Source organism: Sinohyriopsis cumingii, chromosome 1 (genome assembly GCF_028554795.1).
Source record: "Sinohyriopsis cumingii isolate HCF-2022 chromosome 1, ASM2855479v2, whole genome shotgun sequence".
In the NCBI taxonomy this organism is placed as follows: domain Eukaryota; kingdom Metazoa; phylum Mollusca; class Bivalvia; order Unionida; family Unionidae; genus Sinohyriopsis; species Sinohyriopsis cumingii.
This window is the reverse complement of record NC_142961.1, coordinates 118,389,038-118,409,219: the sequence shown is the minus strand read 5'-3', so window position 1 is coordinate 118,409,219 and position 20,182 is coordinate 118,389,038. Positions and strand designations below refer to the sequence as shown.

The window sequence follows — 20,182 nt, the reverse complement described above, 5'->3', positions numbered from 1 at the left end:
AACTCTCTCTTTGACTCAATGGTTGTTTGACTGACCTACTAACTCACTGACTCGCAGATTGACTGACTGATTGATGTATTACATTATTGATTAGTTGGTTGTTTGGTTGATGGATTCGTTGATTGGCCAACTGACTGATTATTAATTTATTGATCAGTCGATCGATATGTTTATCATACCGCAACTTAAATGTGTAAGAGCATTGTTGGTTTTAGAAAGGGGATTAATTTGTCGCAATTCATAGTCATCGGTCGTAGAAATTAGCCCAAGTCTTTAACTGGCACAGTTAATTTCCTTCTTTCTTTCTTTCTTTCTTTCTTTCTTTGTTTCTTTCTTTCAAGATTTCTTTCTTTCACGATTTCTTTCCCTCAAGATTTCTTTCTTTCAGGATTTCTTTCTTTCAAGATTTCTTTCTTTCAGGATTTCTTTCTTTCAGGATTTCTTTCTTTCAGGATTTCTTTCAAGATTTTAAGAATGTCCAAGGCATTTAAATTAATTATATTTTAAATCAACTGGAAGCAACCTCTGCCACAGTATCATATGCTAATCAGGGCAGGTCGATGTATACAGTGAACGCTCTAAATCATTTGTAGAACAGAGAACCTGATCTGCAGCTGCGTTCTGTAACAGTCGATATGGGTCAAAGCTATTAGCAAATAAGTGCGCATAATACAAAGATAATACAGTAATCTGTATATCCCATGCTTCTCATATTTTATTTTATTTATTTTTGTCAGAAGTAAGCGAAAAGGATATCGTTATTGTTGGGGATTTCTGGTTAGAAACTTCAAGCAGATTTAAAACGAAACTTGGAAAACATCAGAGAAGTAACACCGACCTATATTACATCTGAAATGGGAATCAACATGGAAAGATAAAGGTAACCGATTTGGTGCAGTTTTCAGCCGAAAGGATGCATGGGTACTCCATTTAAGCAGACGACTGCCAAATATGCCTGTTTTTAACGGTACAATGAAAAGAAATAATAATTTTACTTGACACGTATTCGCTTTCCCATGCAAATCAGTATTGCTTATTTTTAGCTTGTAATGATGTGAAATATCCGCGCAATGTTTCAGAATCATTAGATTCCTCCCTTTTGTCTGCTGAGCGAGTAATTGTTTTCTCCATTAGCGTAACTCAAATCCGTGGCCGTGTCTACTTGTGCCAAATTCTGCTCTGCCCGGCGGGCGCCATGACTAATAGGAAACGATTCCAGCCACAAAGGATCATTGCAGGGATTCTTCAAAGACAACTTGAAGATGTAAAGTCACTGTTTTCTGGGCTAGAAACATTAAGAAGGTAAACTTTACCCCGTTATGAGGTCTTTGTCTGGTTGTTAATGTTGCAGGAGTGTTGAAACGTTTACAAGTCTTTCTAACATCCTACTGGCTAAAAGGGGAATACAGTCATTTTGTTTAGGCAATATCATGGCAAATGGCAGACAAGAATTTCAAAGCAATAGTAATAATTCTTGCGAATCCAAAAATGAAGCCGTATCTTGTAGAGTTGGATTCCTTGAGTGAGACTGGCAGCCAAACAAACAGCAGAGAGAAATAATTGCCAAAAGTTTAATTTTTGTTTGATAGGAGAATGTTATGTGCTGTTTTTATGCTAAAAAAAAAAGATTATTGGACGCAAAAATTTTCGTTAATGCAACCTAAAGAGGAAATAAATTTACATTGCAAGAAAGATTAATTAATAAGAAACATCCCTTAGACGTCATAGTTCCTTAAGCAAACAACCGCTATAGTTGAATTTTTGCTGTCAGGTTGGACGGTAACCATCGCGTTCACTTTGTCTTCTAGTTTATTTATTCTGACTGTCTGTCTTTTACTTTTATTTGTTTTGATTGACGAAGTAATTCATTTATTAATTGATTGATTGAGTTCCTACGTTATATAGATAGTCAACTCTTGTAACGTAATAATAAATAAAGAAACAATTAAATAAAACATTTGCTTCCAATACTTTAAGATGGGAGCCAATTCAGAATTATATTATGTTTAGAAACGCTGTTCTTACTTGCAAAGGTCTTAAATAGTTTATCTGAAGAGTATCTCAACGTTTCTAAGTTTGTAAGGAACATAAGAACCTGGAGGGCACGGATGAATGAACTGGACAGAGAAATCCGGTACAGATTTTTACGAACTAGTTTTCAGCATGATATCATACAAGAACTCGCTGTTTCAACGTTTAAGATATGAAACTTCTATAAAAATTTGAATGAGAACTCCTTCTTTTAAAAATTAATAATAATCGCATACCGTTTTTAGCGGTAGCTGTAAAATATTTATGTGACAACAATGTGTTAACTTTGTATAATTTGCATTATCTTCTGCGATATTTGTTTCCTTTTATAAAAGTGATATGTATCTTTGCTATGTATTTCTTTTAATTACAGGGCCACAATGTAATCTGGCTGTTAGCTAGTTATGTCACCTTGGATGAATATAGGATATTATTATTAGTAGTAGTAGTAGTATTCTTGTTGTCAATGTTGTTAGTTTGATTGATTGATTGATTGATTGATTGATTGATTGATTGATACATTGATAAATTGATGGATGGATTGATAAATTGATACATTGATAAATTGATGGATGGATGGATGGATTGTGGATTGATTGATTGATTGCGTATTTTCTTTATTACAGAAATTCAACTTATGTCTACTAGTATCCTATAAGCGTTGTTAGCACGAGTCTTATTTGTTAAAAAACATAAATTTGTCAAAAGTCATTATGTGATAGGTTCGTCACATTTTCCACTTCTTGCGAGAAAATACTTTAATCTGCGTATCAGTTTTAATAAACGTAGCATTAATCATCTGTGGGGGTTTTCCAGCTTCAACGTGAACATTTCCCCCATAACTAGTTTTTGTGACTTCCCATTGTTTGCGTCTTTTAGTCACAAAAGCTACGGGTCAGGCTGGTTTAATAATAATAATAATAATAATAATAATAATAATAATAATAATAATAATTAGAATATTAAAATAATAATAATAATAATAATAATAATAATAATAATAATAATAATAATAATAATACAAGTAGTAGTAGCAGTAGTTGTAGTTCAGTAATTAGAACAACATTACCAAATTATAGGGAATATCGTGTTATTATTTTACAGGACAAAGTTATAGTTGGAACTTTGTCTCTTCTTGCATTATTTGAATGAGACGATTAGGTTTACAAAGTCAAATGTCCCTCAAAATTCGAAATTAAGCCAGACTTGAAACTAAGCCGTGTTTGAAAAAATACACAGTCTAATTCCAACAAACTTTGAATTTTACAATGAGCGGGTGTCAAGAAATTGTGTAAGATAAAGGCCACGTCAAATACTATCACTTTGTATGCATGCGAATGGATATATGAACACTTTGTATGCATGCGAATGGATATATGAACACTTTGTATGCATGCGAATGGATGTATGAAGAATTTCATGAACATATTTTCTCTATCCGACGATTACATTTGACATTAACCTTGTCCGAAAACTTTATGATGCCATTTTTTTAAAGCATATGTATCAATTTAAAAGTACGTTCAATTTCCGATACTGAATTACATTATAACGACGCTAATTACATGCAGTGAGCATATATCCGTTAATAACAACAGCTTTTCCGTTAAAATTTGTCAGTTTGAAATATAAGTCAACCATGAAAACAAGGTGAGCAAGAACTTGAAATGGATAACCATTTTTTATTCTTCTTTTTTTGTATTAGTTTATATGTACAGTTACTGGGCATATATTAATTCACACTTTGAAAATTGCAGTGGACTTCTGTATCACACATTTTCAAACGTCTATCATTATGCCTGATGAAAAGAATTCAGACGGATTTATTATCACTCCGTTTTAGTGTGGGATATTGCAATATCCTACCTCTTGTCCATCAGTTTGTACGTAATCACCTCTTTTTCTAACAACGCTGGGTGGAAATTCGCAATAGTTTTTGTTATATTGCCTTTGGGGTACGCTACTGTAAGATGTGTGTTATCATTGAGTCCAACTGCAAACTGCACAGGTTCAGATCTGCCGTTGTACTATCTTGATATTTTCAGTTTTTTAGGAGTAATCTGTTGAATAAACAACATAATGCGCAGGCAGTTCCTGGTCTATGTTTTTGCCGTTGTGCACGATTTATATTGCAGTATATACGGTGTGTGTGTGTGTGTGTGTGTGTGTGTATGTGTGTGTGTGTGCGCGCGCGTGCGCGCGCGCGTACGCGCGAGTACGTCTGTGTGTGTTTCATATATCCAGTTAAATTATGCAATACTTACTACGGATATAACTATCTGAGATGTTTCAAATCTGTGATGTTTCTTTTTAGTATGGCCCAATGTACATGATACTTTTTAAATATTTCTTGAAACTATATGTAGTTATAACTAGACTAGCCTACTTCAGCTTTATATTGTTCTTTTCAAAATACATGCATGTTGTATTTTCCCCACATTTTCATTGTAAATGTAGTACATAATGTGCTTATGTGCCTTGGGTCTTTTTAATTTTAAACTTCTATAAAGACATGCACACGCATATCGAGAGAGAGAGAGAGAGAGAGAGATGCCACAGCTTCCATTTAGTATTTTTCTTTCTGTCTCAGCCTAATGTTTTTAATTGATGTTGTACATGGTTATAAAGGAATCCAATATGGAGTCAGTGAGTTACCTCAGCATTATACAAAGATAATCATAGAATCATTGATAAAAGGAAACAAACTATGAACTGTTGGCTGGAATTCCATGAACATAAAAAATTCGTGAAAAATTTACCCGCGTGGTTCATTCCAAGCTTTGTATCAGATTTCAAATTAAGTTGCCTATTTTTTTTTCTTCATACCTTGTTAATCACTTTTCATCTTTTTGAAGGAACCTTGCTAATGAAGTGAACCTTTGTTAACGCTTAGCAGAAACCGGCGCAAAGAATCATTTGAACATGTAAACGACATTCAAAAGGAGTCGTTGTTTAACCTGTCCTACTACAGAATTCTGTAAAAATAATCAAAACTGTTGAACAGCAACCACACAAAGATGTTTAAACAATGTCTCTTGTGTTTGATGTCGTTCTGGTTTTCCCCTTGGCGATATATCTTCACCCGTATCAATATGTTTTGGCTATGATTAGTAGGTGATTTGCAGATAAATTACGTCTGCGTTGAGAATGGTAATCATCTGTTATTCGATATCCAACCACCTTGCTGTGTCGTATTATCTCGTCATTAACACGATAATTGGACGGCCACACGCACCTGACGATGTCGAGACTTGGAGCTCTAAACTATTTACCAATTACCGCTGTCATCGCATGGATGTCGTAAATAACCGAATACTGGTATCCCTGAGTATTTTATGTGACGGAGGTAGATATTCGAGAGGAACAAACATTGTAAACGACATTTAAACGAAAATTGTACAAAGAGTTGCAATTAACTGATATGTCAACGAATTACAAGTATAAATGGGATAAATTATATATGACAACAATTTGCTTTATTAGTTGCATTCTATTTCACTCTGTCAAAAATCTATCTAGCGCAAAATTTGATTTCTCTCTTCATATTCAAAAGCTTGGAATAATTTTACACAAAACAAAAATTCGGATGCAGGAGGTCGTGGGTTAGATCCCCGGGCGAGTCGTACCAATGACTTTTTTTTTTTAAATGGTACTAACAGCTGCCTTGCTTGGCGCTCAGCATTAAGAGGTTAGTTTTAGGACTGGTCGGCCTGGTGTCAGGATAAAGTGACTGGGTGGGACATCATGATACATGTCTGCGTCATGATGCTAGACATCACTATAAACTGTCACACTGCAGACATCGTAGCGATATGACTGAATTTTTTTAAAAAGCTACGTTAAAAATCCAAATCACACACACACACACAGGATAATGCTTGGTTTATATCTTTAAAGTATATATATATATATGTTATATGGACATTAAGAATTATATATTTTTAGGAGTTTGAAGTAATAGATTTTAGTTAGTCCTTGGACAGTTTCTGATCACGTGTTATAATATTTCTGGATAAAAGCTTTGATACAATGGAATGAAATACAATTTTAGCTTCTGTATTTGAAATATTTTGTAAATTTGCAGCGAGATTTCTAAGCATACAAAAAGTCGGTTATAGCAAGCAACACAGATACTAGTTTACCGTCGCATAATGCTTCGGCATATCATTGTGGATGTTCTAACGGTTACCCCAAGCAAATTACATAGACACACATCTGGGTCAATGCAGTTTGCAGTTGGATTCGACTTACACACATGTATATACTGTGATAAGCAACACAGTGAGTGTTTCATTATTTGTTTGAGATTTTATTTATTAGCTTAGATTTTTTAAAATTTGCCTTGCCATTTTCTGTCCGCTTCTTATACTGCCAGTCGCACCACATAATTTTATTGATTTTGCAACAAAAAATTAAAAGAATAATGCAGGGACATTTTTAGCGTAATGTTCCTTGCATACCTTCTCTTAACTGAAAACAAGAGAATGGTTTATCGAATGGTGCTATCTAAATTTCCATTAATTGTCATGATGGAGATTAAAGTCAGCGGTTTTGAGACTTCAATAAAATTCCATGCTTCCCATATTTTATGGAGCTGTATAATTTTTCCTTTTATTAAACTAGTCATAGGGCTCACCATATAAACTAATATTTTAGAATTATGCAGATTTTTCGTCATAGCTGCAGGTATGCAGATTTTTAAAAACTCAGAATTATACGTGTAAAATTACCATATCATTCCAAACTACTATTTTGTAAATTGTTGAATATTGTGTAGGATATGAAGAATCTAGTAAGACAAGGGATCAATAACTGGAAAATAAAGTAAAAATTATATTTTTTGTGTTTATGGTTTATCGACAAATTTAATTTTCCCATTTTCTTTAAATGCGGATTTCATCAACTAAAGTAGGAAATTTGAGTAAGATCTGAGTGGTCAGCCGAATCCTTGAGACAAATTCAAATTAGGTGAGAAATGTCAATCACGTAAAGTTTTGTTTCAATCTTTATAAAATGCTACGATCCTAGCTTATCTTCGCAGTCTTCTATACGTAAAAAATTATATTAAAAAGTTGATATCTGAGAGTGCAAAACTTGTTCCCGACAGTTTTTAGGGTATGTCGCGTATTGTCAGTAGAATCGATACCTATCACACGAATGTGTACAAGTCGAATACCACCAGGAAATATAACGTAGCCGAACACTATATATAACGTCTCTTTCATATTTAGTACAGTAGAATAGTCATATATCCCAGACATCGTTCCTGTACAGGAAAGTTGATATTTCTACTGCATCAAATACAAATAAATTGTCATTATTGAATGGTGTCTCTTAGCCAGTGCGTATGGCAAGGCTATTTCCACGATTATGTAACATACATTTTTGTCTGGGAAATTAAATACAAAATTAGCACATCTTCAAACTTTGTTTTTTTTTAAAAAAACTGACATAAAATTAAATAAATGAAAGTTAATTCGTCCAGTAAAAGGTGTTACATAAATGGTGTCCAGTTAAATAGGTGTTGCTTACAATTCGGCTGTCGTGATGATTATTGTATACTGGATATTTTCCCTGTCTTGTGATTATTTATTAGAAGGAAAACAACAAATTTCTTGATTTTGTTTTTGTTTGCAAAAATGTTTACCATAGGGCCTGTTTTAATTCTTTATTAATCTAATCACCTATGATCTGGTATAAAATTAATGGTATCAGCTGGTATATCTCTACTTCTGGTGATAAGCAGTCTATTTCAAAGCGTGTTTATAAGAATACATACGTAACACGTGTCCACGTTCCGGAAACCTATGACGCTGACGGTCCAGTGATTTTTACGTACAGTTTAAATATGGTTTTATCTAATCGAAAAGTCAACAACTTTGAACGTAATGTAGAGAATTAGTTGAAAGGAAATCTGATGCCATGGGTTTGTGAATAATAACAGAGTATGGCGAGATGTTGGTCACAGGACGGTTAATGTAATTATGGTTCTCAACAACTACTTGTCAGACTTACTAACGATTTACTAACTTCTTTACAGAAAATTCGAGTACAGACTTTATACATATGGCGTTTCCGTGAGAATTGTTCTAACTGGTAACCTTTTTGAGGAAATGAGGATGAAACTATACCCTTTAGAGACAACCCATAAGCTAAAAAGTTAACAATATAATTATAGACGACATTGTCAGAGGCATTCCAAAGGATTACAAAGAAAATGTTAGAAAATTTGCTGTAATAATGAGGCCGTTTTTACCTTGGCTTAATTCAGTCATAAATTTGAGCACATGTTACTTTTGTTAGTCGTCGCTATTCTTTAGTTAGTTCAAAAAGTCACGTAGTATCGATTCTTTAATATTTATTTACCAAATAAAGTTAACTTTTCAATAACTCTACCAAAATATTCTACTAAGGTTCTTCATCTGTATACACTTTACCCACCCACCCGCCCCAAGAAATGACTGTACAAAATACAGTTTACCATCAATAATAATTGCTCGTTATAGATGCATTATACTTGTCCCCCAATCAAATGCGTCTGTCTGCGTCGCCATGATATAAATCAATGCAGTAGTTGCGTGTACAAGAATTTGCCAGGGCTAAGCTTGAAAGGCGTAATAAACGCGATATCATCGACCTGATACGAGTTTATTCAGAGCATTCTTTATGCACATAAGAACACACACACACACACACACACACACACACACACACACTGACAACGAAAAGTGAAAACGCGAGTATTAACAAGCATAAATAGTTTAAACTTGCAGTGAGTCTTTGTCAAAGACAATCCAAAACAAGACAAACAATAAACACCAAAGTACGCTGAATTTAGAAAAACCGATTGTATGTCTCATGGAAGTGTCTTTTGAATTTTTTTTATTCACGCCTATGTATTTTGAATTTCAAATGTAAAATGTCGGTATTTGCACTGATATTTATCATTTTGTTTTTGCATGCGTCTTAATCAATGACACGCGGTCCGTTACCACATCCACGTCCATTTTCTACGTGTTTCGAGACGAGGAACTTAGCTGTGTTCAACACAGATTCTTCAGCCTCAACCATTTCGGTTTGCATACGTATTTGGAGACACACGTCAAAACCTCTTATTGGACTTAATATTTTAAACGAAAGCAGGTATTGCTGATGAAATAGAGTTACCATGCCCATGTTTTAACACGAGCTTCATCTCAGTGTGCCGCCAAAAAGGTACAAACAATCTATCGTAACTCATTCGATATATCCACAATTTGAAATGTATATATCGATCATTTTCCTTGATTTGCAAGTGCTTTAAAATACAAACCTCTTAGCAACCTGGATTATTATGCGCATGCTCAAACATTTATCCATGGGCGAGAAAAATTAATGTTCATTCCCATGTACCAATAAAAATAATAAACTTACAGGATTAAAGAGAGTAGGAGACCTTAAAATTGCAAGTATAGCTGCTAAATAACGTGAATTATGAAGACAAATTTTTGTATTTTCGCATGTATATTGTTGTTCAATTCTTGTAAACCTCTTGCTGAAGCATTTCACTGATATTAGTATGCTAGACTTTATTTCGAATCCTGTATACTACACAGTAAAACCTTGTGCCGATCTGGAAGAATTTTCGCATGATACACCATGAAATATTAAAACAACTACAATATTTAAGTAAAGGATGGTTCCACTAAAGCATAAACTTTTGTATTCCTAAAACAATTACCCCTAACCACTGCTGTTCTCTTACCCTATTTCAAAGTATGTAATGACTCTGAAAGTCCAGAAACTACTACTATTATTATATTAAAATTAATGACTTGTGATCTCTCTTGCATAATTTAAAGTGACCAGCATTTCATTTCTGAATATGAACAAGGCTTGTAACACAGACAATTTGGCTCTAGACGAATTAATTGCAAGTTGGACCGCATGGGTGACATTTGTCTTGCTTCATGCATTCGCACGTTAGAAAGGAAAATATTAATAACGACCCGAATTAAATTAAGGGGATATTTGCACCTTCACTTCAATACAATATTTCACGTATGCCTAAAGAATGCGCTGCGGATGATATCCGTGACACCATATAATAGACCTAATCACATCGCTGGTCAACAGCAAATAAAATTAATCAAGACGTGAGAGAGAGAGAGAGAGAGAGAGAGAGAGAGAGAGAGAATGTTTGTTATTTGCGACGGGAATTTCTTAAAATTAAGAAGGGGTGAACAAACACGAATTTCTACAAGGTCTTTTTTCTTCTTTTTTGCCTTGGACTGATTCACCTCGTCTCTCTCCCAGATATAATTTCAATTGCTGATATGGCATAGGAAAAACAAGTGATGTAAATTATTATAATTATTATTATTTTGATAAAATATACCGAAATTAATAAAACTGACACTAGTGTGCAAGCTATCTTTTGGATGCTACCATGTGCGTATTTGTCACCGTGCATCAGATTCTTGTAGATTAAGTAGTGAAAGTCCAGCACATTTGGTACACTGCAGTTTTTCAATACAGTCTGTAAATTAATCGGCTTCTAGCGCATACATTTCTTTTACTGTATTTCTTTATTCCCTCTTTACTCTGGTCAAGTACCAGTCATACAGGCACTAAGGGGATCAGACACAATATTGTTATTTTTGTCACAGCATTATAAAACCAAGTTGCCAAACAGGGCTTTATAACAGGAAAACATTACACTAAATTAATTAAAATATATCACTATGAGTGAAATACTTCCAATGTTTAACAAAGTAACAAACGTTGCGTAAAAAGAGGGGATTGGAGGTAGAGGAATTTATTGTTGGTATATAGTCTTCTTATCTTCAAAATGAATCCCTGAAAAGCAGGAAAAATGAATAGTTTTCTCTCCACTGCTTTTATTACACCGTCAAAAGAGAATATTTGAGCGAACCCTTAAAAAATATGATAACTATATCAAAACAAATTAAACCTCCTGTTCGAACGACTCAAAAACAATACATCTTTAAATTACATGCAATCAGTCACAAGCAAAATGAAAGTGAGTGATCTAAAGACAGGGTTTACTTGTACTATGCATTGAATGTAGGTAATTGGAGAAGTTTTATAATTTTAGTGACATTCATGGATAGAGTACAAGACGTACCTGCTGTAGATTAATGAGAGGAATGATATTAATATATTCGATGCATTGGAAGGCACAAACAAAATTTACGTCAAAATATGTCAGTTTCTATATGACATGATAGTATTCCTGAGTCATCAAACTATGTCAGTTTCTATAAGACATGATGGTATTTCTGAGTCATCAAACTATGTCAATTTCTATAAGACATGATGGTATTCCTGAGTCATCAAACAATGTCAGTTTCTATAAGACATGATGGTATTCCTGAGTCATCAAACGGTAAATTTGGACTGACCACCGCCAGGCTTTTTCTGCATCATTATATTCTGACGTCATTCCCTCATTCAGAATATCGTCTTCTATTTTTCGAATAACGTATTCAGCATGCGATCGAAAAGGCCGAAGATATTCCAAATGGTGATTCCTCAATGGGTTGATGTTTAAGTTAATCTCAATTTTCTATTGATTTTTAAGTTTCGAAAATTACTTTGCAGTCCTAGTTCTGTAACTGATGGTACATTACTCAGGATAAAGTTTCAAAAGTATTCAATGAAGCATGTATTTTCTTCAGATATGTAAACATTTATACCTAGGTAATTAAAGTGAATGCGTTTAAGCTCAAAGCGGTCAGACTAAGCCACAGGTGATCAGAACCAGTTCTAAAATGTCTTGCCTTTTAAGACTGTCTGAAATATGACATTATTATCTGACGTCATACATTCTAAAATTACGTTCAGTGCATCAGTGCGTCTTCTATCAATTATTTTCACCATGACACTGTAGCCGACTCATGAAGACGGCAAGAAAAGACAACGAGACAAGCAGAACTTCAGCCGGCCGATGAGGACGGTAGGAAGAGTGAACGAGGAAATGAAAGAGTGCTGCAGTCGGTCCAGGCATTACTTCAGCAAAAAAAAAAAAGACAACGAGAAAATAAAAAAGTACAACATTCGATCCAAGCAGTACTGCAGCCGGCCCGTGAAGATGGCAAGATGGCAATAATAGACAGCGAGAAAAAGAAGCAAGTCGGCTGAAGCAATACTGCAGCCGATTGCGAGGACGGCAAAAGTAGGCAACGAAAAAAAAAGCAGTGCTTGGCCTAAGCAGTACTAAAGCCGGCCCATGAGGAGAGCAAGAATAGACTGCGAGAAAATGGAGCAGCACTATAGTCAACCCAAGTAGTACTGCAGTAGGCCGGCCCATGAAGATGGTAGGAATATACAAAGGGGAAATAAGCAGTACTACATCTATCACATTAAGCCGGTAGGAAAAGAGAAAGAGAAAATGAAGCAATACTGCAGTTGGCCCATGAGGACGACAGGAATAAACAATCAGATAATCAAACAATACTGCGGCCATAGCAGAAGGCGGGAATGGACAAGGAGACAAACAAATAGTACAACTTCAGATCAAGAATACATGCCCGCCCAATGATTACAAACATCACCATATAGGCTCTACTGAGCAGACGTGTCGCAGTCCCACACCCACCCACCATCCATTCCAACAGTAAACCATGACCAGAAAACAAACAAACAAATAAACGAAATACCATAATAGCGATCGTTTTGGTTTCAAGGCACTGATTACACTAGAACAAACTTACTTACAAAATGCAAACAAACTTGCACGAGGGAAAGGGATATAAAAATAGTGCCCTCAATATATAATGATGAAAATAAACACTTTTCAGAAATTATAAACTTGTTGGTGTCATATAAGGGTCTAGTTTTACATTTACTCTTGAAGGTTATCTTAAAAGAGAGCGTTTCAATCTGAAATCTCTGTATATTTCAAGATATTAAACTTGTTCAATAGACATTTTTTCTTCATTTCAGATATTCGGAACTCAGTAATTATTATTTTTTTTAAAAAAATTTTTTAATTGTTTATGGTGATGTTAAAGTGAATTTATTTTGTTAAATGTTTTTATTTTCTTCAATATTCCACTTTCTAATCGATTTCTTGCTGAAGTCATGGGATATTTGTCAAAAGTACAAAACGCTGATTTTACAAATTTGAAATCAGACTGATCAAAATCTTGACGAAAATCTGATCAATGCATGTCAATTGCCCGGCAGAGCTTTAATATTAAGACTGCATCAGGCATTGAATGTTCACATCAATTCCATCTTGAATATAATCTTGCATTCGTTAAGTTTTTAACCATATTAAGACAAAATATTTGCCCTTTGTTATATCATGATTTATTTACTTATAAAATACAAGAATCGTGGTATACATATTTTTTTTCTTAAATTCATGTTATAAAAAATCAGTTTCAGTTTCTTTGTAGATTTTAAACATAAATATCTAGTGTTGTCCAAAAGCGTTGAAAACGCGGAAGAGGAATAACAACTTGGACGCGTGAAAATATATAGGATAGCATCAGTGTGTGTGTGTGTGTGTGTGTGTGTGTGTGTGTGCGTGCGTGCGTGTGTGTGTGCGTGTGTGTGTGTGTGTGTGTGATTTGGATTTTTAACGTAACTTTTAAAAAAAATCAGTCATATCGCTACGACGTCTGCAGTGTGGCAGCTTATATTGATGTCTAGCATTGGGGCATCATGCCGAAGACATGTAGCATGATGTCCCACCTAGTCACATTATCCTGACACCAGTTCGACCAGTCCTAACACTAACCTCTCAATGGATAGCAACAGTGAGTTTATGTATGTATCTATGTATGTATGTATGTATGTATGTATGTATGTATGTATGTATGTACGTACGTACGTACGTACGTACGTACGTACGTATGTATGTATGTATGTATGTATGTATGTATGTATGTATGTATGTATGTATGTATGTATGTATGTATGCATGTAATTATGTCTGTCTGTCTGTATGTATGTATGTATATATGCAGATATGTAGGTAGGTAGGTAGGTATGTGTGTGCGTGTGTGTGTCTGGACGCAACGGCAATCCCAAGACAGGATCTGAATAATGTAGAAGCTCCAACCTAAAAGGCATATTTTCCTGTTCAATCAACATTACAAAATAGATATCCTTGACATTGAAATAGCAGGACAGTACTATCACATATGAATGTTGTCTGACTCAGAATTAATCCAATGACTCATGCTTAGTCTGAGTGAGAACAATATTCCGTTTTCTCATAAATCTGACATTTAAACCGTCACGGAAGACATCAAGGCTATCAATCGGAGATCTGTATGACTGCTTTCAGTGTTTGTGGTCAATCCCAACGCCTACGTTTAAGATGTGTCTTTCCCAGCTCGATAATAAAGAGTTTTATTTAGCCTGTCATCTAATATAATATATCTCTAATAATGCGCTTTCAATTTTATTGTCTAGGCGATGAGATTGCAGTTATGTGTGATGACATCAGCTTTCACGTGTGAGCCGTTAATCTTACGAGAAATGAAATAATGCACCAGAGCTCTCTACGGTGAAACGTCCCATTCCGGTGCCACCAGTTTCCGACCTGGACTCGGAGCTTTTCGTCTTGGTTACACTGTTCATTACCAATTTTGTTGAAAACTGTGGTACTGGAAAACTGTTGTCTAAATCATACAGTTAGCTATTATGTGGTATACAAATACCTAAGGAAAATGTAATCCACGTTTTTATAGCTTCAGTTTCCTGGTAATTTTTATCTTTATTAATTTAAGGTGATAATTTACACGGAGAAGCAATAATCATAGGAGACATTTCTGGGTGGATGGGATTGTTTTCGATGTTTTTTCTTCTTCTCGAAATGTTTTATTATTTCTTTCTGTAATGTATTCGTAAACATATGCTTTTATGCAACCAAAAGAGTTACTAATATGTGCAGATATTAAATCTGAATTGCAAGAATTCACTGAAAATAATTAGATTTCTTACAGCGTGAAATCATACACATAATTAAAGCGATGGACTGGAAGTCGTGAATGACTGTAAACGTCTTAGCGATAAAACTATGTGGGATGATGATGATAACACTAATAAGCGTGATTTCATGGTGTAGTTAACAATTACGGCAACTATAACTCTAGCAGATTGTTCCATATTATCACAATCTTTCCTCTGATGAACATTACATTCCTATAATGTTACACAGTTCCTTCATTTTTATAAGACTATAATGAACGTATAGGCCCCAAGTGTCGACAACGAACTGTTAGCGTTATTCACAACTTCATGATCATTCTGACGTACTATATAGCTCGAACGTATTTCAACAGACACCATTCGGGCCACCTTGTCTATTAACGAAACAAGGATTGACCGAGAAGTTAAAAATGCAGTTAATCCAACAGTCAGTCCAATCCGTTCTTTTCACGTGACGTCACAAAACGTGCGTACTTCCATATCCGCCGTTTTGAGTCCCTAGCCCCGCAAACCGGCACCTAATAATGTTGTTCTTCCAGCATAATTTGTTACGAAGGTGCGTCGAATTTTGTGCGTATGAATATAATAATACATCACATTTTGTTGTGCATGTCAACCGCACGAGACTAAATGCCTGACATTTCTATTTGTGTTCTTCAAGTAAAACATGCAAATATCAACCATCTTTGTTATTCTTTCATAAACAAATCGATAAACATCGATCGATCGATAAACAAACGCATAAACAAATGGATGCAAAAACAAATAGAAACATATAATGATTTTTAATTTTCATAGGCTGAAATCTGTTAATTTGGTTATCGTTCAAGTTAAAAAGCTAATTGTTGATATATAATTTCATATTTCTAAAAGTATTTCAGGAATATTTAGTTTTGACATTCGACACAAAGTCATGTTCCGTTAGACAGATGTTTCGTTTGAATACGCTGAAAATGAAACTTCTTTGAACGGTTATCGCTTTCATTCGATATCATCCTTCGTCCTTCATCTCCACCATAAATACAGTATTTGACCATACTAATTAAATTGGTTTGTCAACTGTCTTTGGCACAAACACCTGTTGACGCGAAAGGTATTTGTACATAATAGTTCTGGCATAAAACACATGCTCTGAAATTTTAATTCGTAACTGATATTAATATCCCGAAAATCATTGTCCGGAAATACTGTTTCAAGATGACAAGCTTAGGAATATGATACGAAACACTTTTTAAAAATGTCATTAGTGTCCGTTTGTACAAAAAATAACTGCATTTCTATTTGATAGCAATATACACGATTACGGTTCAAATTCACTATTCTGTCTTTCGATATAAGCAAGGGAACTTCCAGCTTTATTTTTATTTTGGTGCTATAGGGCACTTAATTTCAAGTATAATCTATGTATCGTTTCGATGAAGTAAATGTCCTTATCGACAGTTAAATCAGATTAATATACTGAAGGTACGTGATGACTAATGCTGACAAAGGTTCGTTAGGGACTCAAAATGGCGGCGCAAGGAGCGCGCTCGTTGCATTTTGGGTATTTGCGTACTCAATCGTGAAGTCTGTGAAAACAACCAATAGCATAAATAGCAAAGGTGATTCGAATAGAGTACGAGATTTTTTTATTTTGTTTCTTTCTTTTTTTAAATTGTTTCTGAGTAAGATTCGGCGAACAGAATTTCAGTCAAACACGATACTACCTGCACAAACCGTTTGACCCCAGGGTCAGCCTCGTTTTGAGTTATCATGTCAGTCATTGTTTGCGTCAAATTGTAGCGAGAAAAGGTTGAAAGTGAGCTATTACTTAAAATGATCGAGATGTTGCGAAAAGGTTTCAGATTTCCCTATTTTCCTTTTCTTTGTTTGCAAGTCCTTGAAAAATTAACTAAACCTATGAGCAGGCACTGCAGCTAGACGATTGCAACTTACGGTGGCAATGGCGTTTCAAAAGGAGCAAAAGCGCCACTTGGGAATAAGTTTGACACGTTAATTTGCTATAGGCGGCATTAAGTACACAGTGTTAAAACTACAATACAAAAGGATAAGAAAACATATAAATACTTTTAAAATATTTCAGAAGCAAAATAAAAACACTCGATATGCATATGTACAACACGTACATTCGCACAACGGAAGTAATATTTAAATCAGGAAAGTTAAAAAATGATAAAAGGTGGTCAAACCGCTGAAAATAGCTCAGACATCTAATTGTGTCATCTATATATACTTACAAACGCATAGAAAAGGTTTTATTTCTCTACCTAGAGTGATTTTGCTTAATTGTGTTAACAAGATTTTCAACCCATAAAATCTCAAAAAGATTATTTTAGAGAAACATGTGAACATTAGGACCAATGATATAATGCCGTGAAAATATAATCAGGTCATCTACATATAAATAAAAAAAATAATTTCTTCACCTGATGTTGGTTTTGCTGAATCGTGATAGAAAGAATTTTGTTACAAAGGTACAAAAATGTATGTAAGTAGGTACGTATGATTTTTAGAATAGCTTCAACGACTTTTCAGCCACATCTATACGATGTCAACAAAGTGGCATTTCTATAATATTGTCTAGCATTGGGGCATCGTGGCACAGACTCGTAGCCTCATGTCCCACCCAGTCACATTATCCTGACACCAGGCCGACCAGCCCTAACACTATCCTCCTAAAGCAGAGCGACTGGCGAGGCAGCTGTTAGTACCATTTTTATAAGTCTTTGGTATGACTCGGCCGCGGTTCGAACTCGAAACCTCCCGTATCCGAGACAGGCGCTGTAACCATTTAGGCCGCCGAAACAATTGAATTCTTCTCTACTGTTGGTAACTGAGAGAGTGAAAGTAAAAAACAAACCAAAAAGGGTAACAAAGAAACAAAAAGAAAAGCAAGTAAGAGCGTTAATATTCTAACTGATATCAACACTATGAAGTGGGTTATTTGTTGGAATTACTGAATACAGATGCACCTTAAAACTAATGTAATTTATCTCTTAGTGTAGAGTGAGATCAGCTGTGATAATACAAACTATTTTGATTGAAAAAAATTGGCCTGGTCATAAATGTTATGGAAACCACACTTAAACGAAGAATTCTTAATGATGCCCTTGATCTCTGTTTTAACATCTCAACGGGGCGTCTTCTATTACTGAACTAGATTTATCAGATATACCACTCCGGATTATTTTCTAACGGGACCATCGAACTGATAGCTAGTACAATCTTTCGGGCATCCTCGGCTATTTCCGTGGTGCAAAAGTATATTCCTCTGATATATAAAGAAACCCATTCGGAATACCTCTGCTACTGTGCGATTTGATTGAAGGTAGGGTTCGCCCAGAAGGTCAATATGAAAATATAGTTCGATGCACTGGAAACTTTTCTGGCAATCCTTGGTTAGTTAATAGCCGTGGTGGTCCGAAAGGCAGCCATCGGCATTACATTTGAAGTGTGATCCGTTTACATTCTAAGTGTGATCCGTAATACTGACCTCGAAGGTACGAATATGATGCAGTTCGATTCTAAGAGGTAGTCTGCCAGGGATTTTTTTGTTGTTGTTGTTGTGGGGTTTAACGCCATTTTTCAGCACACGATAGGCTATATATGGCGGCCAGTATTAATGGTGGAGGAAGAACCCGGGAAAACCCCAGAAAGAACCACCGACCCACGAGAAGCTACTGGCATGCTTTCTCACATACCTACATTGGCTGAATCTGAGACTCGAACCGGCGCTGGCAGAGGTGAGATGGCAGTGATCCGTAACGGAGAACGCTTTAGACCACTCGGCCACTCGGGGCCCCTAGTCTGCCAGGGAGACGTTGAAACTAACACTTCCCATTTCTACCAGTGGCGAGCTAATTTTATACATTTGGTCTTACTTGTAACCCATACTGACAAAAGGTTCAAATCGACCGGGCACAATGTTCTTTAGTGAAACCACTGCCGGCGATCCCGGAGGCAATTTTCTTTAGCAGCGTCAGTACCTGGTTACAGAGAATATTTTGATGTCATTTGCTACCCTCCCTCCTCATCGCTACTAAACATAAGTTTTGTGAAGAACTGCGTTTGTTACACCAAGGTGAAAGTGAAATGCTATGAAAATCTCAGCTGCCAAAACATAACAAACAAAATAATCCCGACGGTGCTCCCTTGACCTGGCGCCCGGGGCTAATCTCCCCCAATTCGCGCCACAGGATGCCGACCTTGCTTCTTATATTGTATTTTGATTTTTTTTCACCCTACAGACAAGGCAAACTATATTTGCAATACTGTTTTGTTATTGCATGACATTTTACTAATAACAGAACACGACTGACGCGCATGAACTGCACTTATATCCATGGCCACCTAATCAAATATGGGTCAAAGCATTGTATCTTGTAAAAATAGGAGAGAAAATGCAAACTTCAAAATTACCCATCATTCCAAGCTTGAATGTACTCTTTTCTTGAACTTAATACGTTCAAAATGTATATAGCATATACAGGTCTATATACTATATTGCACGCATCAAACAGAAAGCTAAATCTATTTCTCGTGGGAGCAATTCCAAAATGTAATAGGAACTGTAATTGTACTAGACATTTATTTGAGTTTAATACCTTAAGAAATTATCGTATAAGATCCGCGATGCTCCAAGTGCTACTATATTCACCGTCACGTTGATAGTCGTCTTTCGTAAATAGTGCAAACTCCATTATGTATGCATGTACGTACGTACGTACGTATGTATGTATGTATGTATGTATGTATGTATGTATGTATGTATGTATGTATGTGTGTATGTATGTATGTATGTATGTATGTATGAATGTATGCATGTATGTGTGTGTATATGTGTGAGTGTGTGTGTGTTTGTGCGTGTGTGTGTGTGCTTCAGATCCTTTGTACATGTAAGTGTATCAGTATATACGAAATCAATGGAATACAAATCTTTGGCATGTAATACACTGTATCTTTAATTGTAAATGAATTTAAAGATTATTAATTAAATAGGTTTTTCCTCACGCAGATTATGTATTTATTTTATTTCAAATTTTTGACAGGCTTGCATATTTGTGGGGGGTGAGCATACGGGCTAGTCAGACTGTGACTCAGTCCATTAATAGACTTGGCTCGGTAAGTACCACTAATAATATTCCTAAGCAGAGGCATCTAATGTGCAACGGAGCACAAGTATATATCAACATTACAAACATTC

General features: G+C 35.3%; 1 protein-coding gene and 1 long non-coding RNA gene across 3 annotated transcripts in view; one reads left to right on the top strand and one right to left on the bottom strand.

Moving 5' to 3' along the window:
• Positions 1-20,182, bottom strand: part of LOC149807729 (R-spondin-2-like) — a 104,928-nt gene that overhangs the window by 52,865 nt on the left and 31,881 nt on the right. The gene's annotated exons all lie outside the window — the stretch shown is intronic.
• On the top strand, positions 1,140-15,659 carry LOC149807730 (uncharacterized). Its single transcript, XR_016416607.1, has 2 exons — positions 1,140-1,302; positions 14,461-15,659. It is a non-coding gene; the product is annotated as an uncharacterized LOC149807730 (long non-coding RNA).